Source organism: Coccinella septempunctata, chromosome 6 (assembly GCF_907165205.1).
Source record: "Coccinella septempunctata chromosome 6, icCocSept1.1, whole genome shotgun sequence".
Lineage (NCBI taxonomy): Eukaryota > Metazoa > Arthropoda > Insecta > Coleoptera > Coccinellidae > Coccinella > Coccinella septempunctata.
Genome location: NC_058194.1, coordinates 10,331,319 through 10,356,202, shown reverse-complemented (window position 1 = coordinate 10,356,202; position 24,884 = coordinate 10,331,319). Strand labels below are relative to the sequence as shown.

Sequence of the window (24,884 nt, the reverse complement as noted above, 5' to 3'; positions counted from 1 at the left end):
ACTCAGAAGTGAGGGGTGAAGTCGATCACCACTGATTTAGTTAGTTATGTTTGACCATGTTGCGTATGTGTTTTGATGATGAGATGAAATACTAATTTTTCACTAAAAGTTCAATTCGAGGTTCAATTCTTCCGTAGGCAGGTTCTCCGCGGTCACTTCTTCATTGCTCTTTCGGGTCGATTCCTCGTGTAAACTCTCTGTAGTGGAGTTTTCTCCTTCAGGTCTTTTAGTCAGCGCCACTGTCACTTTAGCACAACTTTTTAACACTATTTTGTATTTTGCTGTAGATAATAATATATTGAAATAAATCGTCTTTTCTCCATTTATTGAGTAGCAACCACGAAATAACAGAGAAAACAGAAGTGTACATGTTATGGAAAAGAAGAAAGATAAGTATAATTTCAAACATTATACATATTTGCAATATTTGTAAGAAGCAGGGACATTTGAGCAAGATTAATAGCTATGGTAAGTTTTAAGAGAATTATTCAGAAGAAGGTCTAACAATAAACGAAGAGGGATTTTTGGGGGAATTGGAAGATTTGACATTGTATAAAGTCGGTAATTCGACAAAAGAATGTAACGGATTTTAAGTCAGGGTTTCTTAAAGGAAAGTAGTACGATTCGAGATCAAGCCAATCGACATTGGTTGCTTTACAGATACTACCCCAAATACGAAAATATGTCACATCTTTGAGCAATAGCCTGAATTACGTACTGAGTCAGTTCTTCTTCTTCTTCAGCCCGTGTGCATCCATTGTCGGATATATCATCGAACAATCCTTCGTCTTGACGTGTCTGTGTGCTGTGCTGATTGAGAGCAATATCTCTGGTAAAATCCAACTGATTGAGCTCTTGACATGCAGCACGAAATGTTGGATACACAACACCATTGACAGTTCGAAGAGACTCGAAAGATGTCGACCCACGAAGGTTCACTAGCAATAATCGCAAGTAGAAACATTCGTGATTTTTCGGAGGAACTGTGTAAATGCGACCAAGAGCATCAGTTGAACGCACATCTCGATGGTTAGGCACCACATAACCTTGTCTTCGACGTTGAAATTTCTTTGAAGGAGCATTCCAAGTATTATAGCGGGGCATCTCAGAGTAAAGTGAAGTTCGTGCAAATGGATCACTTTGGCATATGGAAAAAAACTGGTCAATGTTGTTGCTGGAGGTGTTTCAGCTCGTGAACTATATTTGTAGAATTGAAATACACTCTTTGTCCATTTTCCAGATGAACTGCCAGGTGTACAACAGTCGGATAACGTTCATGTATCGGAAATGAAAATATCCGCCAAATTGCCTTATTGCAGCTGACATATCGGCCAATTTGATACTGCGTGATCTCATCATTGGTATTGGGATTTTGTACACCAAAAACCGCCATATTACTGCTTTTTGTTAGATATTTACAGATATATTTGATGAACTTCACTGAATTGCAGTACTCCACATGGCAATGGGCCTTGAATGTTTTCGAAAGAAGTGGTAAATAAGGAACAATCCAAGTATTATCGACTATAACATCATTTCCATTCACTCTCCTCATGGTGGTTCTGCCGTTATCTTCAGGTGATCGACGGCGATACAGTGGATATCCATCGTTACCAGTGATAGAGTCCGGAATGAAATCTTTCGGATAACGCTTTGAACATTTTTCATTAACCATGCATGGTGATTGGGGATTGCTGATGCCACATAGTCCATGAATCATATTATTAACTACAATATGATGCAGTTCAGGATCATTCACATGATCAGGAAACTCAGCACATATAACGTCATCTATCTGTTCTGCTCGAATTCTTTCTACTAACCAGATGAGAATGTGTGCATGTGGCTGGCCTCGTTTTTGCCATTCAATTGAATACATCCAGCATCGAGTATCCCCAAAGACATGATGTTTTGTAATATAATCCATAAGCGACTTCACTTTTTGTTTGAACAATCGTGCAGTGATGTCATGTCGATCAACTGATGCTTATGCGGGAAGAAGCAGTTGAGTCATTTCTTCCCATTTTGGATTGCAGGTAAATGTAATGAACAAATCAGGACGACCATAATTTCGAACTGCCTACCTTAGCTGCATATTCTTCGGTGGATATTGCATCTCGTAAATAAATATATTCCTCTGAACGTTTAGATTGATTCATTCTGATATATGTGAGACGCTCCCTTTCAATTTTACAATACATGTCCACACAATTCTGCTGCAACAATCGACGAAATCTCAGCGAATATTCATCAGCATTTTGACGAACCATTTAACGAAATACATAATAATTCATCGAGCTAACTTTCTTGGTGGTTTCCTGACCTAAAATCAAATAATTCAAATTTGTATTAAGTATACATTTAAAATTTTACTATAGGTACTCACCATTCAATGGTTTTATCATCTTGATATGATCTTGAAATGATATCCATCATCATCTCTTCAAAACATTAGCGGATATTGCAGAGCATCGTATGAACGGTGTGTTTCATATATTCGTTGCAATTCTCCAGTATTGCGACGCGTAAGAACAATATCACCTGTTTCCAAGTTTTCACCTACAATCACAATATCCACTTCGTCTATTGTATGGGCGTTGAATTGGCGTTCATGTGCTCCAACAGGTCGTTTATCTGCTCTTATCACAACCTTGTGATCGTCACTTGGCATACGTTCCAAAGCAGTTTTAAACAATCGAACCAATGCATGATGTTCATGAAGTAGTTGCTGCAGATCTTGAAGAATTATTAATACTATAATTCTTCTAACATCTGCATATTGCATCATCCATATTGCCTATGAAGTAAATATGGAGGAATTTATGGTGTGCATCTTCAAGTGGTTGTGATGATCAAATTCGATGGTTAATCTGGCCTTGGATCTAAATAGCAGTAGGGGAAGACAAAATAAGTGATTTGTAATCATTAATGTTAACATAATATTCTTACCTTGAATGTTGGATTGAGCCCACGTTCTTGAAATATATCTGCTTCAAATGAAGTCATTTGGAAACACCCATTTTATTTTTGTGTGTTCGATAGGAAATGTCTTGATTCGGATGTTTCTCCACGGAGGACAGAATTCAATGGTTCAGGTGGAGGAGGCAATAATGGCTATTTCACCTTGCCATTTAGACAGCACAATCCCGGAATTTCTACAGCAAACCCCAATACATCGCAATAGGAGCATACTACTTCCATCGGGCCAATTACAACGGAATCGTGAGAGCTGTAGTCGATTGAACCATCATATTGAAAAGCTATTCCTTTCAAATTTATATTTGGGTTCCTTCTCGTTCGATTACGATTAGCTCGAAGCTGTCTCATATCCATCTGTGTAGTTCGAAGTAGTGCCTCTCTTTGCTCTGGTGTTCGTGACTCACGAAGTCGTGCCATACATACAGAGGATTGACTCGAAATATTCCGAAGCCTAGTAGAATTACGGCTTCGTTGAGATGTATTAAATCTTGTGGCACGTGGCATTATGAATAACAGTGGAGAATAACACAAATCGTTACAAATCAAAATAACGATGGAATTAAATGAAGCATGAATCGTTTCAATAAAAGATTACCACTGATCACTGTATGAATAAACCACTTTAGTTTTTCAAATACAAAATAAATATAATAAACATACAAAAGACAACGCTGAAAATTGTTACTGAAGACTGTAGTTGAACATTGACATACTATTCTCGTATTATCTATTGTTATGAGGTCTTTGTCTATGAAATAATGTTGATATCGCCCGATTGGTCTTCATAATAAAATTTCGTTTATTCACCTTAAATCTCTTAATTTTGTAAACTGTATGAAGTATTGAACACAATCTTGAACCACTTTCACTAAAAAAACTTTGTTTGGAACCCAGCAGTGACCTACTTCAATTCGCTACGTCACACTTAAGCGGCTTTCACAGGTTACAGAAATAAACCTTGTCTTTGTCTGTGATACTTTCACTTTTTCTTCTTCTTCAAGTGTTCCAAAACTTTCACTTCACAGAACACAATATATGATGCTAAGATGTTTTCTTCTTTTTCTTTAGTGTCGATTGACAATGGACTTAACCGTAACACTCAAAGTTCGTACACAAAACTATGTTTATAATTTTAAAGTATTGAATTTATGAGTTCAATTTCAATTTCTAATCACGGGTTACCACAGTCCGCGTTAGTTTAACAGTATGTACTTTAAAATTATAAACATAATAATTATTATGTGTACGAACTTTGACAGGACTTTTACGATTACGCACTTACCTCTGCTCTAAGATCATAGAATTCCAAGGCTAAGACGTTTAGGTAACTCAAAGTACACAGTAATTGTATACATCGCCATCTAATGGCGATAATAGTAGAATGGGGATTTGTTCAATACCTTTCGTTTAAAAAAATTTTCCGTAGAAAGATAGGTGTAATAACATCTGGACTCAGATGCGATGATAGCATTAGAAAATGTAGTTCACCGAATTGATAACAAATATAATACTTGCATTTAAACGCTATTCACCGTAGCGACACCTACTGGCGTTATTCGTGAGAAGGAAAAATATTTCCTTATTTTTATTTCATAATATTTTTCAGAGTTTTAATGTATTTTATGTTAACCCGGCCGTAAAAGAATCCTCTCTGATATTCATAAAAAGATTATCAGACAGGCTCCAATATTTCAAATTTAGGGCGAACAAATACAACTGGAATGCAGCACTTTTGCTGAATTGCATTACTTGTGAGGATTTGGCTCAGATACCACGGTCATCGGCTGGACTTCGTGATCGCTAAATATCATTAAGTAATTAGGTAGTTACGAAATATTAGATCCAATATTAATAGATGTAGGAACATGAAATAAAGCATTCTTTGGTTTCTTCTTACTTAATTCACTACTGTGAATAGTCAAACCCAAAGAAGTGGGCCTTACAACATCACTATCTTTCACATGGTCCTTCGAGTCAAAGAAGAAATCCAGCACTGTGAACAGTCAGCGAAGAATCAGAGCTTCAACCACTCCAGACGAAGCATAGAAAATCCTTAAAACAAAGGAAGATCCAGCTTGACGACAAAGGAGTAAATACCTGTATCCACGACGTTGCAGTTGAAAGTCTTTCGGCCATAAAAAATATGAATATCGATGTGGAAGCAGCAGGTCCCATATTATTCTGAAAAAAATGGATCCTGAATCCAAGAAGCTTTACGAGATGGCACTTGAAGATCCCGAAAGACTCAAGATCTGGACTCAATCCTAGCATTCCTTAAGAAGGGGTTCCAGTCCCTTGAAACATTGAGAGGACAATCCAGGAAAGCCGACTCGAACAGTACCCCTAAGTCTTCAGATACAAAAACAATGGTCATATACATCATACCACAGCCAAAGTCTAACCTGCCGAATCTGCTCTGAAGAACACCACATCGAGGCCTGTAAAAAATTCTTAGCTATGGATGTCAGTGAACGCTGGTCATTCGTGTGCAAGAAAAACCTCTGTCGCTCTTGTCTAACTCATGGAAAGAACAAGAAGTGCAAAAAACGAATGAGATGTCAAAAATCTGTCGAAATCTACGATAACGACGTAGCAGTTCCTAAAATGAATCCTGCACAAACAAATAGCGAAACTGTTGGAAAGACCAATCAACCAATCTCTGGCCACCTTGGAATCCAATCAAATTAACCAGCAAGAAAAAGTAGCCATGCTTGCAACTGCCTATGTGGAAGTACGAACCAATGATGGCCAACAAAAAACCTTCAGAGCACTTATCGATCCGGGCTCTCACAAATCGTTCATGACGGAATCAGCTGCCCAACTTCTTGAACTGCCTCGGTACAAACATCATGTGGAAATAACTGGCCTGGGAGTTACGGCGGCAGGAACCTCAAAATGGAAAATTTTCACGCTGCTCAAACCAAGATTCTCAAGCTCCCATGCACACAACGCAGAATTGCTGGTTATGCACAAACTAACAAAAAATATACCCAGCATCAACGTACAAATATCAGATGAATGAAACAACCTGATGCTTGCGGATCCAAACTTCAACATAGCTGCTCCAATCGACATTTTAATAGTCGTCGATTTATATGGAGAAATTCTTGAAAATGGTCTCAAGAAATCGATTTCGACCGTTGGGTCTGATTCTGCAAAAAAACACACTTTGGGATGGATAATTTCTGGATATACTCCATTATCAGCGCAACAATCAGAAACTTTGGGATTAAAAGCTAACATCGATCATGATATCGATGAAAAACTGACCAAATTCTGGGAAATAGAGGAGGTCCAGTCCACTCCTAACTCACCGGACGATATGGAATATAGCGAGAAATCCTACAAAAGCACTCATAGACGCATTCCGAGTGGAAGATATGAAATAAGGTTACCCTTCAAAAATGATACGAATCACCTTGGAGAATCAAGAAAGAAAGCTGTCGCACGATTTCTGCAATTGGAGAAGAAATTCCGCAACAACAAACAACTAGAGGCCGATTATAAACAATTTATGCTGCAATACGTTGAACTCAATCATATGGAAGCCATGACACCTATAGGACAAGGTCAAACATATGACTCATATTACTTTATACCGCACCAATACGTAGGTACTGAAGGAAGGAAAACCAATACGTGTTGTATTCGACGCCAGTTCAAAAACGAGCAGTGGACTAAGTCTCAATGACATACTTCACACAGGTCCAAAATTACAAAGAGACTTAGTAGATATTCTTCTAAAATGGAGAGTCTTCGAAATAGTACTCCCCGCTGACATTGAAAAAGGTATGGGCAAATCATACTGTCGAAAGAGGATAGACAAATTCACCTTATTATATGGAGCTTTTCAGAGAACGATCCACTTGAAGAATTTGAACTAAGAACAGTCACATATGGAACTGCACCCGCTGCCTGTCTAGCTATTAGGACATTGCTTCAGCAGGCTCATGACGAATAGTCAAGCTATCCCAGAGCAGCCGAAATTGTGAAGAACAATTTTTTATGTCGACGACCTGCTCATAAGCGCTCCCAGTCAAGAAGAAGCATGAGACTACTGCTCTATTCAGAAAAGGTGGATTCAATCTACGAAAATGGAGCAGCAATCTTACTGTCCTGAATGAAGTCAATGAGGTCCACGAATTTGGAGAAAAAAGGCCAAAATAACGTTGAAGGCATCAGGAATTGTATGGAACCCTCATACGGATAGTATTCAATACTACAACGACGGCCACAACCAAGAGGAAAATCCTTTCTGAGATTGCTACCATCTTTGATCCTTTAGGATTACTATCGCCAATCATCATAAGGGCAAAAATGCTCATGCAGGACATATGGAAGAAGAATTATGCTTGGAATGGTGAAGTGCCATCAAACATAGCTGACTTCTGGAAAACCTTCAAAGAAGAACTAAGCAGCCTTGAAGCGATATCAATTCCTCATTGGTTCCAATACAGACCCAATTATATGATGGAGATCCACTCCTACAGCGACGCATCTCTCAAAGGTTATGGATATGCTATCTACATCAAGCTCATCGATGTAAATGGAAAGTCGCACATCACCCTTCCGATGTAAAGATCCAAGGTCACTCCAATGAAGAATACCACCACCGTCCCCAGATTAGAACTATGTGCAGCCCTTCTACTCGCCAACACCACAACCAGGGCTATAACTGCACTCAGCTTACCAAAAGTACCAATTTTTGCATGGACCGACTCAACAATAACTCTTGCATGGATAAAAGGCAATACTGCCAGATGAAAAAGTTTTGTTGCAAACCGAGTTCAAGAAATTCACAAACACATCGGACCAGAAAATTGGCACCACGTTAGATCTGAGAATAACCCAGCAGATCTAGTCTCAAGGGGTATCACTCCGAATCAATTGAAGAACTCGGGAATATGGTGGAATGGACCACAATTGCTGCAGCGGCGAACCGAGAGCATTATTAAAGAGGCGAAAAAGACGGCAATACCAGAAACCACCCAAGAAATCAAAAATGATCACTATCTGGTATTGCACACAACACCCAATGATGATTTCGACCTGATTCAACTCTATTCAGAATGAAGCAAAACAAAAAGAATGGTGGCGCATTGTCTTCGCTTCATATACAATGCTCGACACTTGGACGCACGATACGAGAAATTCATCACCGCAGCTGAACTGCGAGTAGTGACGAACAAGGATTACTCAGAGTAGGAGGAAGACTTCACAATTCCAACCTATCCTTCAACAAAAAACACCCCATTATAATTCCACCTAAAGACCACATCACTGAGCTGATAATTCGAGATGCACATGCACGGACGTTGCACGGAGGAAATCAATTAACCACAGCATATATCCGACAAAAATACTGGATCGTCCAAGCAAGGAGCAAAATACGACACATCATCCATAAATGTGTCACATGCACACGTCAGAAGGCTTCCACTTAAAATCAGCAAATGGGAACCCTACCAGCAGTAAGAATCACTCCATCGCATCCATTTACCAATACAGGCATAGGCTATGCAGGACCCATCCCACTCAGAATGTCAAAGGGACGTGGTACCAAGTCCTATAAGGGATACATTGCACTGCTTATATGTCTTGTTTCAGAACTGATGAGCACTGATTTGGAAACATGATCAAGTGTGTACGATAAATGTTCAACAAACGAAGTAAAATTACCCGAGGAAGGCGGATAAACACTAAGAAAAATATATTTGAATTTCATAACCTCAACTATAGTTCCAGACACTTCGAACACCATTTCCTTAGAATATCTTGACACGGACAATTTTTTTGTGGGTATTTCCTCTCTCACATATGCTATGGATGCTATGGATGATCCCTACTGGGACGAAAATATGAATCAGCTTGAACATATCCAAAAATAACTATTGTTCCAACACTTTCAGGACTACACCAGTGCTCCGCAATGCTGGTAATGTCCGGCTTTTTTTCCTTGACGTGGACCTCGAGAATATCCAGTTTATTAGAGAGGCCTTGAACATTCATTTAGATAATCGTTATTAGTTAACCCTCTAATACCCAACTCCGCCTTGAGACTGGTTGCATATAAGTGGATACAAAATTATTCCCTGTGAGCAGTTTAGTTCAACTGTACATGTCCGCTTCAGTATAGGTTCATTTTGTGAGAACAGGTGTTAATGTAAATCATTTAACTATTTGCGAAAAAAATATGTAGATTATATATAAGCTAACATGAAACTATACGGAACTAATTTTAAAAAAGAAAAAAAACTTGGGCATTAGAGGGTTAATTCTTCTCTAATGTGCGAGGAGACAGTAAGTTTCCCTGAACCATTCGGTCCGGAGGACTATTGGCCTTTTTCGGTTGAAAAAATGATTTATACTACCCTCGTTGGGCCAATTCGATCCATTGACTGCTTTCTCGTACTCTGAACTTGGAATGAGAACCTTGAATTAGGAACAGCTTTCAGGAAATTTGGGCTCAAGTTTCTCACACTTAACTTCCGAGAAATTACCTTTTAAAAACTGTTGAAGATTTTCATATGTGGCCTCAGGTTTCAGATTAGACACATGGAAAGCTTTAATTCTTTCTATCTCTTCAACAGAAGTATCTCCTGAGCCACTTCCGACCTCGAGAGAACAATTGAACTGCGATCGTTAGATTTAAGACGAGATAATTTCAGCATTATGCCGAAGGACGAATCGTATACCTAAAGGAAGAAATCAGTGCTGTACGAGAAGATGTGAAGGAAGAAATCGATATAGTTTGGAAAACGGTGAAAGGAATGGAGGGACAAATAACACAAGAAGTTAGTGAGGTTCGAGAAGAATTAGACAAGAAAATCGCATCATTGAAAGTACAAGATAAGCGTAACAGGGTTGTCACATCACATAATTACCTGAAACCACCGATTTATGATGGTCAATCACTATGGTACCTGTACCATAAACAGTTCGAAGCGGCGGTAGCAGCCAATGGATGGAGCGATCAGGAAAAGACTACTGCACTCATAGTGACTTTGAGGGGACCTGCACTTGCAATACTGCAGACTATCTCAGATGACCAACATCGCAGCGGCTTTGGAGTTGAGGTATAGTAATCAAAATCGGGAACAACCCAATAGGACACGGCTTAAAACACGAGTACAGAAATCTAATGAGAGCCTGGAGGAATTTGAAGCCGACGTTCAAAGTCTGATACAGGTCGCCTATCCAGAGGCCCCGGAGGGTTTCAAAGAACAACTGGCGGTGCAAACATTCATTGATGGCTGGAGGAATTTGAAGCCGACGTTCAAAGTCTGATACAGGTCGCTTATCCAGAGGCCCTGGAGGGTTTCAAAGAACAACTGGCGGTGCAAACATTCATTGATGGCTTGAAAGACATCGAAATACAGAGGACTTTGAGATTGACAAGTTTTAAAAGGGGTAGTGAAGCTCTAGTTCGCTTATTGGAAGTGGAAGCGACCTTCAATATCTCCGCAAGGCCCAAAATGAGAACGGTGTCAATCGAAGAGCCGCCTCATAATCTGAGCAGGAGTATATCACAGGTGCTCAAAATATTAGAGGAAATGGTATCCAGATATAGTAGTGTCGCCAGCCAACCAAGAAGAAATTGCTTCAGATGACCTCGCTCGTCATCACCTACCAGAACACCTCCACGATCATACTCACCTGCGAGGACAGAAACATCTAGAGAGTCTTCAAACAGGTACCAGGAAAACTTAAAGTAGCCAGCATATCGGGGCGCATGCTGGCTAGTGATAGAGAAGCCCCCAGGATCATCCAAATCCATAGGATTAGAAGAACTATCGAGAGTCTGACCATCAGAGGAAAGGTGAACCAAAAGAGGTAATATGCACTGTAGACATTGGTGCATCAGTATCCCTGATCCGCAGCGATATCCTTGAACCAAGCACAGTAAGACCACCCACATCCAATTTCGTTCTACGAACAGTCACCGGATAGAATGCACCGATTCGAGGTGAGGCCGATATCACATTAACACTCGGAAGACTAAGAATTATGAAGACGGTCTTTGTAGCAGAAATAGAAGACGAATTCATTCTTGGGATGGATTTGATATATGATTGTGGATTTTCTTTCAATGGTGAACAGAGAACCATGAAATTTGGAGGTGAAGAATTCATTTTGACAAGACCATGATCAGAAGCCTGTAAACATTGCCAGCCTATTGAACGTCATGAGGGAGTTGCCGATGTAAGACGAACGACAGTGATACCTGAGGACAAGTGGACTATCGAACACATGAGACAGGACCAAGAAACCGACCAACGCATCAAGGACTTTCTACATTGGAAAAAGAACGGATCTGATAGACCCTCCTGGAGGAATTTTTCACATAGAGACCCTATCTTCAAGGCAATGTGGGCACCATGGGATTCCCTGGTTGTGGAAAATGGATTACTCAAACGGGTTTGGGAATCAGCTGATGGAAGGTCCTCAATTTCCCAATTGGTTTTGCCCAGAAAGAAGATAGGTGAAGTTTGGAAAGAATTTCATGAGGGAAAATCAGGAGGACATCTGGGAGTCAACAAAACCTTGGATAAAATCAGGCAGAGATTTTAGTGGGTCCAATGCAGGGATGATGTAGAAAGCTGGTGTAGAAGGTGTCAAGAATGTGGTGCCACTAAAGGTCCAAAGACACGGTCCAGAGGTGAAATGCAAAAATATAACGTAGGTGCGCCATTCGACGGATCGCCATTGATGTAGCTGGACCTTTTCCTGTAACGGACGAGGGCAACAAATACATCCTCGTTGCCATGGACTATTTCAGTAAATGGGTAGAAGCCTATTCCATACCAGATCAGGAAGCATCCACAGTAGCCAGGTCATTGGTGGACAACATGTTTTCGAGGTTCGGAGTACCGATGGAGTTAAATTCTGATCAAGGAAGGAACTTTGCGTCCAAGTTGTTCAAGAAACTTTGTGAATTGTTGGGCATAAATAAGACTAGAACCATGATTCCCCACCCTCAGTCGGATGACATGGTTGAGAGGTTCAACCTAACTATGGAAGAACACCTTTCCAAGGTAGTGGAAAAGCATCAGAAAGACTGGGACAGACATCTTCCACTATTTCCAATGACGTACAGAGCGGCAGTCCACGATTCAACCAAGCTTACCCCGGCTAGCATCATCTTCGGAAGAGAACTACGTTTGCACTTCGACTTGTTGTTCGGACCACCAAGCGCTGAAGAAGTAGACGTACGGGATAAGTTGCAGATAAGTTGAGGGACAGCCTGTTCAAAATCCACGAAACCGCTCGAAAAAGACTGATAATGGCAAGTGACAGGATGAAAGCTCGTTATGATTTAAAAGCTAATTCAGGAGGATTCCAAGAAGGAGACCAGATTTGGCTGTATAACCCACGTAGAAAGAGAGGTGTGTCTCCAAAACTGACACCGTTTTGGGAAGGACCGTACAAAATTAAGAAGGGAATCAACGACGTGGTTTACAGAGTGCAACGTATTCCTGGGACCAAGATGAAGGTTGTTCATTTGGAAAGACTGAAGCCGTATCATGGTGAAACCATGGTTTTTGATCGCGACGATCAAATTTAGAGGGAGGGCAGTGTTACGAATTGAATATAAGTTGCCATGACTGTCAAGGAGACAGTTCTAAAAAAAGTGTGACATAGGAAAATGGGCGAATTAGTATTGTAGTGTTTTGTATTCGTTTGGAATTGTTAATCAACATTTTTTAACTGAAAACGAACCCCAGTTTCGTAACAATATTTTGAAGCGAAATTTCCAGTTCAGGTAGTACTCGATACGAATTATTTATTTAGCTTATGGCGTATACAAACATCCACAGAAGTTAAATGCACAAACACAAGAAAATATAAAAATATTGTAAGAAAAAAAAAATACAGTGTACAGACAAAATTATGTGTAGCATCACAGCTCGATATCTAGTTGGTTAAGCCATTGGATGGACCGCGACCACTTTACTAACGTAAGGGCTGTTTAGCCAAACCGATGCGCAATATTCGGCCGTAGAAAAGACCAGGCTGAGTGCGGACGTGCGTAGTGTGGAGGCGTCAGCTCCCCAGGTCGACCCCGCCAGTTTGTATAGAATATTGTTGCGAGTTCTCAACTTCGCTGCCAAGTTTGTTAAATGTTTGTTGAAAGAAAGGGTGCGATCCAATGTAATACCTAGGTACTTGGGATAGTGGTTGTGGCGTAAAATATTATTGTTGAAAGTGACATTTAGATTGTTCGATGCCATTCTATTGTTAAGGTGAAAACAGCATGTCTCCGTTTTTGAAATGCTTGGTGTGAGTCGCCATCTCTTAAAGTAACCAGATAGTATGTTCAGGTCATCGGATAGGGTTGTTTCCAGGTCTCCCATATTGACATGTTGCTTTGCGAGAGCCAAGTCATCAGCATACATGAATTTACGGCTTGATGTAAGTGGCAAGTCAGCTGTATACAAGTTAATATACGAATTAGTTATCGCAACACCCTTCATCTCTGTTCAAAATCAAGGAGTTGTGCTCACCGAAGTTAGGAGATTGAAGTTACAGGGACAAATAAAGCGAAGAAGTTGTTTCACCTCGAATCAGAAATTTCAAAGTAGGAAAATCGAAGTTTTAAGTTTTTGTTGGATCACTCTGTATAAAACGTATACAAGTACAAGTACAGAAAATTGACTTATGGTGGTATTCTGCTTTCATCTGTAAACCAATCTGTAACTTTTCATAAGATTACAGGACAATTGCCATTCTGGACGTGTTTCAGTGATCTGTAGCTAACAGGAATCCGTAAATATTTACGAGTATTCGAGAGGTAATTATAACTTTGGGACGTTCATTGAAGTATCTACACGTCAAAACTTTAATCAACGCTTGGGAGAAACAGGTATCTTTGATATATAGTATATAACATTACTAGCAAGGTAAGAGGGTTTTTACTGGCGAATGGAGGATATAACGAGCCGCAGGCGAGTCAGTTACCTCCTTGAGCCAGTAAAACCCGTTACCTTGCGTGTATTGTTTATATTTTATTTGTTTCTCATTTGTAAAAAGATTAGATAAATTCCAAAAAAATCTCAATAATTTGTCGCAAATGTCGTAAACTATGGAAGCGTTGCCATGAACATGTCTGTTTATTTTTCTTTACATTTGTTTTGGCGAAAGCGAAAATGAATATACCAAAAGAAATTATTGAGGCAGCCAGCAGTGTAGCTTCAAGTTTATTACCTGCAAAATCAGCTTCAAGGTAAGAGCGAGAATACGACGACTTCAAATAGTGGCAAAACAAAACTAGTGTGTTTGGTCCTTAAAGAATTTATTGAAAAATATGACGTTTAGTTTTCATTTGCAGATTTCAAAAGGTAATAGCGTTTCTGAAACGAAAAAATGAGCGTTATACGCCAGAAAAAGCCAAGGTATTAAGTGAAGAAGAGGCTGAATAATTTCTTTTACCTGCTCCTGATGACCAGTGGCTGCTGGTGAAAATTGTAACAATATTTGGGATTTTTGGATGTTATGGATGTGACGAAATTCTCTCCTTGAACATGAATGATGTAGAAGATATGAGAAAATACGTTATTGTGACATTGCGGCAAACAAAAAATTCAACAACAAGAAGGTTTACCATAACCGATTATGTCTGCAGCTTCAAGCCCTGCATGTTATACAGAAAATATGTAAATCTTCGGCCTCCTGGAACAGAAAGCCTAAGATTTTTTTTGACATACCGACATGGAAAGTGCATTTCCCTTAATGCTGGCCAGCACACTATTGGTGGTGTCCCAAAGCAAATAGCGAAATATTTAGGTTTAAAAGACCTAGAGTTATACACCGTCCACTCTTTTCGCAGAACTGGAGCCACTATGGTTGTGGATTCGGGTGGAGATATTTTAGCACTAAAGCGTGCAGGAGGGTGGAAGAGCACCGAAATTGCGATGAGTTATGTCGATGATTCGGTCAACAAAAAAATCGAAATGTCTAGCAAATTATTTGGTAGTAAGGAGAGTACAAATATTCTGCAGTCCTCGAGTTCAGCAGTTTCTGAGTCAACAGATGGTTCATCATCATCAGTATCAACTCTTTCATCATCAAAAATCTGTGTGCCTGGAAATAACAATTGTACCATGATTTTCAACATATATGACGATAAAACAAAATTTTCTAGTGTAAATAATACTACTAACTTGTGGAAATTTTGCAAGTTAACTGTCAGTTTTACAAGTTAGTGACTTGATAAAATAAACTTTCTTGATTAATATTGTGTTTTTGGAAACTGACGTTTACAAATGAGAAACAAATATTTTCAAAACAATAAGTTGTTCCAAAATGGCACTTCGATAGTTTCAGGCATGGATCAATCTATGGTTGCAGAAACCTTTCCACAATTGCATTATTTACGAATCTGCACATCGGACACTTACAGATCGATTGTACGCTACAGATTCGTAACTTACAGATGAAAAGCAGAATACAACCATTTATCAGCTAATACAGCGAGACCAAATCGATAAGGACGATAAGACAAACCGACGATATCACTCGCGAGAAGGACTGCGTGCTGACCAGATTTCGAAATTGTTTTTGAAGGAATTCACACTCACTGCATTCACGGCGTGAACTGGTAGACCATTCCATACGTCGAATATTCTATTGAAAAGAACATTCTGGCGACTTCGAGTTGTTAAGGGGAAGTAGTAGTACATACGATTCGAGATTAAGACGATCGACATTGGTTGCTTTACGGACGTATTACTTCCCATTAACTTTTCCTTACCAATTGTTAAGTTATGCCCACGAGGAGCTGTATGTGAGTTTAACGTGAACATCCACACCGAAGATATCATGAAGAGCTCTGTATGCAACGATGAATTCCACACGAAATTGACGCTCCTTGAGTGGGCAGTAAGAAGATTTCCAGTCGTGTTATGTAGTAGTCGGAACGATACCAACTATAGGCCAGCTTTGTTGCAAGGTGCTGTACAGACTACAGAAGATAAATATCATGCTGAAAAATCGGATACCAGACGGACCTGGCAAATTCTAATAGAGATCGTATGCAAGTCTTGTACTGCGGGTATATGATTGGACCAAGTCAGTGCTCTGTGTATATAGTGTGACGAGGCAGATTTTCGCTCCGCTAGAAAAGAAAATTTTTTCACCAATACTTTCATAATAGGACCTGACAATCGAAATATTTTGGAAGGAAACCGTTATGTTATCATAGGGGGATTTACCGATTGATATTATGTCATTGTTTTCCACCGACCAGTCCCATATTCGTAGCGGAAAACGTATATGTCTTTTGGTTTCAGAATTCATATATTTTATAATTCTTTCCGTTCAACCGTACTTTTTCAGAGTCGAGAGAGATCTTTCAACTTGTTCAGTTTTTCCTTCTCTTCAGTTGTTTCTGTCTCTTTACGAGCCGGCTGATTGACCGAACAATTTGAGAGGAGTTACCCATAGTGGGGCAAATTTTCCGAGGAGAGGGGTACTTCTTCGACCGGCGCTGAAAGTCAAGAGCAAGTGAATTGAGGTGTTATTGCCGTGAGTTGAAAATTACGTCAGGAAGTTCCTTTCGTAGTGCATACCTGAGAGCAATTTTCCGCTTTCTTTAGTCCGTTGGAGTTTGGACTGGCTGAAAATACTTACCTACCGTTTAAACTTGATCTGGTGATCGTAGACTGTGTAGAGTGCCGGCTTCCGCGTCCGTTATTCGACCGCCATTGAGTCCCAGGTGGACTTGATGTTTCTACCGTAGTTTTGGTGCTTATTTTGTTAATATATTGCCGACTTTCGACCGTTCAAGTTACAGGTTGACAACTTCTTCCGACCTGCTGTCTGACTGGCAGCCATTTTGAGGGTCACAGAGGGGGAGAGAGAGTATTTTCCTGGAGAGTCCGTATTTCATCAGCCGCCCCCACACCGACCAGGCCGCCGGTTGACATCAAAATTTGTTATTACTTGTATATTTGTGTATATAATTTAATCCAGTAGAAATAAAGGATTGAACATTTAGTTTGTTGGCAGTTATTTTTGCCAGTAAGAGACAGTTCCCTAAATCAGTTAGAGCTAGATTTTCGTGAGAAAAAGTAGGTACTCTCTTTAAACGATTAAAAACCGTCAGAAAGCAGAGACAAAGAAGACGCTACCACCCTAGTTTTCACTGCTACCCTTCTCCACTGATCATTCCAGTCTACCCGGGCTCTCTAATTCTTAGGAGATTCTGTGAGAGACGTGGGGTTCCACTGATTGCCCCACTGGCGCCCGAGCAAAGGTAAGGAGCGTCCAGAGTGAGAGAAAAAGCCTATCACAATAGTCAAACCTAAATCAACATGCCTTTCGGTGGACTGGACCAAAGTACCTACCGTTCAAGAAATACGGCATTAGTGGATTAATGATGTTGCTCTACAGAAGAAAGGGCATCCTAGCCTTAAGGATAAGCCTCTTAAAAACCTTCGAAGCGACATAGGCCAGACTTATCGGTCGATAGTAAGTTGTCAGGAGCTTGTCACCCGACTTGAAGAGAGAGGTTAGGGTGGCCTCTAGCCAGTATGTTGGTAGACAGATAGATTAAAGAGTTGGTGAACTTTAAAGACAACGGAAGAGTTATGGTGAATGAGCATTGCTTCATCACAAAGGGCACGGAATTGTCTGGATCAGGTGCAGATGACAAGTCCAAGTACCAAAATTCTTCAAGTGTTTTTAAATAATAACCGATCCTGCGATTTGTATCAACTCTATAATTGAGGATATTGTCCAGGAAGGAAGCTTGCGCTTTAGGAATGTCCTGGAAATTATGGTTACCACCTCTTGATATTTAGGTGTAGAATTAATTCGCTATACATATACCTATAATTGCTTTGGATACCAAATAACTCAGCTTAACTTCACTCACATAAAGATGCCACTAAGATATCGAAACACGTGTCTTATGAAATAACTCATGTAAGTGAAAATGGTGTATTTCAGTTTTTAATTTAATTTCATCTGAGTTGTCAATTTTGACACATTTCTAGTGCTACAGTGAATATTTCATAATTAATCTTTGAAAGTTAATAAACCTTCACCCCCTTAATGAAAATATAAAACGATACTATTCGAAATGAACAAAACACTGTGTAACAGAGGAGTACAAACCTCTTCAAATTCCCTAACTGGTTTTATTATTTCCTTTTCTTGTACTTCAATTGTTAAATGCCTTTTCCTGTTCTTTATGGGGACATATGAATCTTCTTATCTTATTTCTTCCGCTTATTTCGTCAGCTGTGAAAGAACAGTCGACTTTGAATTTTCTACTCTCGAAATGGTAGAGGAAAACATTTTGAATCATGAAGCTTACCAGTTTTTCTGCTAATCTTCTTCGGCAGATGCCAAGTTGTGGGAAAGCATATCCAAGGTATCTGTTTAGGTCTTTGAACGCCAGGCACCAAATGCCCCCTCTCATTCGAAATGATCTTCGTGGAGCATCGAGTAGGTCTAACTTTATCAACAAGATATCCGCCTCTGTAATGTTTGGGTACCTCCCAGTTCCTCAGTAGAGAAGGTTGGTAAGGTCTTTCGTACTGAAAAAAATTTTTAATTGGCACCTGAGTATAGATAGTATTGAGAAACTTTGAGACCTCTTTTAGGTAGGGGAAGTACGTACAAAATGACACGGTGTTTTGTTTTTTATCATAATTATTCATTTAACGCAATTTTAATCAATCTCCTTGGGGTTTTCATTCATTTTAGGTTCATTGACTATTAGTATCAAAGTCTTTTGATTAAGTAGGAACTATAATAAAATATATTTTAAGAAAAAATGCAACCGATCACAAAAACCATTTTGTCCATATACTACGGACAAAATAACGTACTAAAATATTAAGAACACAATTCACAAGTATATCGTTTGGTAGACTTTGGGAGATAAGCATGAGCCCAAAGAGAACAAATCCTACATCGTAACCAACCCTCACTGGGCTAAGAACGTGAAATGAAATCTTCGCTTCTTGAGCTATCTGAGAAGTTTGCCTCGATAGTCTCAATCTCTTTTCTGATGATGGAGTGTTGGTAGCAGGAATATTTCTTTCATCATCATCAGAAATTTCTTTAAGTTGTTTCTTTTTTTCTGGATCCATTGGTCCGTTTTGAGCAATAGTTTCTTGCATGTTTGAAGCAGAAGTTAAAAAAATCATCTTTGTCTGGTTTAGATTCTTTCTCTTTTTCTTGGCGTCGATTGAACTAGCTCTGTGGTTCTGGCGGAGTGGCGGAATAGTAGCAATTGGATATGTCAGTAATTGGTACCAGGTCTTTTGTCTTCACCGAGGAATTAACTTTATCGTTATTTGTTGCTGTTGGATGTGAAATAGATTCAGCATCAGTATCTACTCGCATCTTTTGGACTGAAGTGTTGAGTCATTCAGTTGATGGCTATTTCAAGCCTACTTGCATTCTGAATAGTTGCAGCTTTTTCACACGCTTCATTGAACAAACGCCCAATATGTAAATGGGTCGCGTTTCGAAAAACTTCATGTGCTCCGCTAACTCCAGCTCAATTTCAGCTGAAAATGTTATTTTGAATATTCCAAAATCTTTAGAGTTACACTCCAAGGTTTTGTTCATATTGAGAGCATATCTTCTAAGCGCCGCCTGAGAAATACCAAATGCTTCCCTTTCTTTACTTCCATGCTTTAATAGCCATTACTTCTAGATTTTTGGCTCCAAGACTGCCGATTAGTTTATCTTTCGTAGTTTCACGGCATATCACCTCAACAAAATGATAAATGTTCATTAATAGAAACTTAACGGACATAATGACATACTGACTACTTGTAGAGTTCCAGAATTACATCTCGGAGGAAAGAGAGCGAGCAGACTTTGCTCTGATTCGTAGATAGACGTAGATCTACGCTCTGATTGGACGGTATGGACGTAACAGATGGAAAAGATGGAAAAAATGCGATTCTGGAACGAGGCATGAGTCATTTTGTCCATTGTACGTGTATGTCATTTTGTCCAAATGTAAACAAACAAAAAATAAAAAATCATAAATTCATCAAACAACCAATAATTGCAATAAAATTAACTGGAATCACTAGATACTTCCATAGTTTATAGATTTTAATAGAAATAATCACAAAAAAGCAACAAGTAATTTCCCAGAGAGAAAGAAGAAAATTACTGTGAAATAAATTTTTGTAGGCACGAAATACGTTCGAACTGATTAATGCGGCGTGACTGTGGTAATGTCGCTCAACATTTCACAGTATTGTAAATAAGGCTGCCTTCATATGGTACATTTGTTGGAAATTCGCTAAAGCACACCAATTTTGAAATAAGGTGACTATGTCATTTTGTACATATATGTCATTTTGTACGTATTTCCCCTACGTTTAGGCGTAGCAATAGCTTGGGATGCCGCGATAAAAAAAGGCATTCTCGGAGCATGTTGTTCTACATTTTCCTTGGGGAGACAGGTAAATGAAGAAAATTTTCATTCAAGATCCATAGGTCCAGTTTTTTATGCTTCCGCCATTTTGAAATTTCAAGAGATATTTCCAAATTTTTCCTAATTGTTATGTAAGCTTGGTGGAAGATTTGAGAATCGCTTGATATAGGTACTTGATATAATATTGATATACATTTCATTTTCGATTTCATCATATGAGTTATGTCGGTAAGATCCTTGCAGAGGCTGTTAGGAACTCTGACACGCCAAAGAAAACGAAATCACAAAATCATTTTTCCCTGCACCAGCTATATAATTAAGTCATCAAAAAAACCATAAAACTCCAGGAATGGATACAGCGAAATCAGAAGATATTAGAATAAAGACACAAACAATATAGTGCGTTCGGGTGAAGTATATAGAGCATTCAAATAAGCATTATAAAGTCTATACTTGAAAATGGTGGAAAAATAATAATATCATCGAATTATCGAACTATTACACCGATAAGCTTAGTAGCAAAGGTTTCTGAAAAGGGTTAGCAAATCCATAGATGGGCATCAAATCGTTGGTCTGCTAATCGCTAGTTAACGAAGTTAACATTTTCACTAACGGATAAACTCTTAAGTAAACCCAGTTTTCCATGAACGAGCTGCATCATCGATCAAATGAAAATTTGGTGTAGTCTTCCACCATCGATCGATAAACATTTCGAAATGTGGGGAAGTTGTTAGTTTCGAACTTCAACTCGGTTAACGATTCGGTTCGGGAAAATTAATCGGTTACTACGCTAATTCGGGAAAGGAGACAGATAATAGAAACATGTCGAAGGGTGGGCTTGATGTATTGTTGCATCATCGATCGATAAACGTATTCGTAACAGTAGCAATACAATACAAAATTCAATACAATACAATCGTTCAATTTCTCGCCGCGTAACTCCGCCTCTGGTAATTCTGATTCGACTAGCATTAATTGCCAGTGCCGGTCCAATCCCGGATAACAAAGGAGGGTGCAGCTACGAAATTGAAAATTCCAGAAACGAACGAAGAACGAACTTAGGCTGGACCTGTCGCTGGGGATATAAACACGCCACTCACTGAGACACAGTGAATAACTTCTTTTAGAGTTCAATGCTGAGACAGGAACGAGTATAGGGTGGGCAAAATTCGTTGTTTACTGAGAGGATGTCGAGAACTATAGCAGCAAGAAGAAAACGGATGACACATTTCCTAGCTCTTTTTCGGAGAAACAAAGAATGGTGAGAAGCGCAGCCTCCTACGATATTTCGTTTTTGAGTTTGGCAATTTCGTAAAGTTCTCGTAACTTTTTTTTCTTTGAAGTTACTAATTTGAAACATGAACATTCTACAGGCATTTTTTTACGTCGAATCCACTGATGAGCTTAAAATATTTTTTTCATTTCGAATCATTAGGTGAACTTTAATTTTTTTAAATGCAAACTTTTATTGAACTTGTTATTTTATAATCGGAAGAAAATTCACGTCATTATTGTTTTTTTAGAAGAAACCTAAAAAACACTGTTCGTAATCGGTTTTAATAAAGAGAAACCTAGAAAAAACTTTGGTAATCGGTTTTTTAGAAGAAACCTAGTAAAAACTTTGGTACCGGATTTACGCTCGAAACTGGGAAAAATAATGATCACTTTGGGCCAGGTTCATAGACTGGGGGAAAAATTCAGGACTTGATCACCACGTTGTATTCCATAAAGATGGTTTTTGAAGTCGTTTAAGGGCGCAACTCGATCAATCGGAATCCTGGGGAGTTTCACCTTGTTCTTTGGTTGTGCTGGACAGTTGAAACTAACAATTCGTGGATGCTCTGGATCTCGGCTCTTCACACAGGCACAATTCCAGATTCTCTGCTTTTCACACAAATTCGCACATTTCCAGACTTCGTCGCCAATTATATTTTTACGATGAAAAATCCGTTTTCAAAAACACAAACTTTATTTTGGAAATATACAACGATGACCAGAGACTACTCTATGTAATGAGACAAGCTAAGGAACTGATTGATTTCTGAATTAATTCTCTTCTTGCATCCTGAAGGAATTGACAATTAAAACATTGGGTCATCTTAACTTAAAAGAGATCAGGATGCAGGTGCACTATTGCGTAATTTTATTATTGTATGGCTTTATGTAGATTCAAATAGCTGACAAACAGAAGTCTAATTTAAGTTAATAAGGGTTAGGATTATGTAATTATATATCATTATTTCGAGATGATTACATATTAACTCATATTGCTCCATTGAGAGGAAACTTATTCCTAGGCATTTGTTTTATCAACACAACAAACATTACAACGCATGTTGATATTTTGAGAATTTCGAGAAAACACTTTCAAAATTGGAAGAGTATGATGAAAATGCTTGTGGTTACTCATTCGAGTTGAAATCAAATAAAATAAATTAGAAAAAAGTCAGCGAGAATTCCATAACATCATTCCTTGCTGTATCCCGTTATCGGGAATAAATCAACAAAAATACAGGAAAAAACAAACTGTGCGGAGAGACTTATAATATATGAGGGGTAATTGCTACTGTGTGCCCTCCTGTGACCGAAGAGACCCAAGCGTGACCTTCAGATCCTTTCACACTCCGGGCTGTATCCTTCTCGAGTCTTCATTATAACTGTGTACCAAAGACCACCACTGTGACCTGTCTGAAGCTAGTTGTTCCCAGTTATGATTGGAATTTACAGGTTTTAGGGATTTATGTAGTATATCCTTGAACCGCTTATACTGGCCTCCTGGTTTCCGGGCTCCCTCTGTGAATTCGCCATGCAGAGCGATTTTGGGAAGTCTTGTGAATTGTTATACAACTCGGGCATTGCATTCGAAACTTTCGTCTTATATGATGTTGTTGCGTTTGTTCAAGCTGTTCAATATGTCGCCTGTAGGGCGTCCAGCTTTCGCTTCCGTGAAGAAGCGTTGGGAAAACCACTGCTTTGTAAACAGCTATCTTGGTCTTCAGATTGAGGTCGTGATTTTGAATGTTTCCAGAATTCCCGTTATGCCGAATTGATGAATTGATGCCTGGACATTTTCCGTGTCCAGGTTAGCCCTAGTATATATGAAGCTTCCCAATTATTTGAACTGCTCTACCTGTTCTAGAGTTTCATCTTCCAGGCTGATATCTGTTTGAAGGCTTTCTGGCTTAACTTACCAGGATTTTGGTTTTGTCGATATTGAGACTAAGGCCTAAAGCTTCGTATATATGTTTATAGGTGTCCAAAATTATCTGTAGATCCTCTGAGCTGCTACCGATAAGTGCGCAGTCGTCTGCATATTGAAGTTCCGTGATAAACTTTGAACGGGTTTTTGCTCTGAGGCACTTCAGGTTAAACAGGCCCCCATTAAATCTTCATCTTAATCCAACACCTGTTACAGGCATACTCATATCAGCAATTATCGAGATGGCTATGGCGAAAATATTGAACAGAAAAGGCGCTAACACGCAGCTTTGTTTTATTCCAGAGTTGGTTAATAAATGGTCGGTTATAAAGCCATTATGCTGTATTTTAGCTGTGATGTTGATACGGAGGCTTTTACACACTTCTAAAGATTTTTCGGGTACTCCAAGGCGTCCCATGATTTTCCATAGCACTCTCCGATTCTCCGAGTCGAGGGCCTTACTTAAATTGATGTTGGCTATATAGATCCTTGATTGTTGTTCACGGGCCTCCTCTTGCAGCTGTCGGCTGTCGCAGTGTGAAAATTAGGTCCACCGTACCTCGATTTGGTCGAAAGCCGCACTGGGATTCAGGTAATAGCTTTTCTAAGAGTGGAACTAGACGATTAGCCATAATCTGCGAGAGAATTTTACCGGCCACACTAAGCAACGATATGCCCCTATAATTGTTCCAAATTGGCGTATCGCCTTTGTTCTTATAGAGGTTGATAACTAAAGCGTCTCTGAAGTCTTGTGACATATCACTTGTACGCAGATCTTGCGGAATAGTGTTAGGAGTTTATTGACAATGTCTTCATCCAGGACTTTGAATATGTCCGCTGGAAGGCCGATTAAACCAGGTGACTTATCATTTTTCATATGTTTCATCGCACTTATGATTTTCGTCATTGAGATTTTGTCATCAAGCGATGTCATCGGACTATAAGCGGGAAGCAGGTCTAAAATGGATAAATCCGAGTCGTTATTTTAATTCAAGGCATGTGAGTAATGCTCCTTCCATCTTTCGGAAATGTTTCCATCATCAGTTAGGATGGCTCCATGAGCGTCTCTTATAGGAAAGTTAGCTTTTCTGCATGAACCATAAACAGTTTTAAGAACTTCGAAAAAACGCCTGTAGTAATGGTTATCAGCGTAAGCTTGTAGTTCCCTAGCTTTTTTTTTCCACCCATTATATTTGATTTTTCCAATTTCTTGACGGGCCTCGCGTTTTAAGTTCATAAGACTTTTTTTGTGCTGCGACATCGCCAGGTCTGTTAATTGTTGTTTTCATCGCTTTG

At 39.3% G+C, this 24,884-nt stretch overlaps 1 protein-coding gene across 5 annotated transcripts in view; it reads right to left on the bottom strand.

The window, feature by feature from the left end:
- LOC123315826 overlaps window positions 1-24,884 on the bottom strand; it is a 164,008-nt gene that overhangs the window by 76,274 nt on the left and 62,850 nt on the right. For all 5 annotated transcript variants that reach the window (XM_044901698.1, XM_044901697.1, XM_044901701.1 and 2 more), the window contains 2 exons: window positions 18,299-18,521; window positions 18,097-18,222 (listed from right to left, as the gene is read on the bottom strand). The gene's annotated coding sequence lies outside the window, so the exon portion shown is untranslated. The remainder of the gene's footprint in view (window positions 1-18,096; window positions 18,223-18,298; window positions 18,522-24,884) is intronic.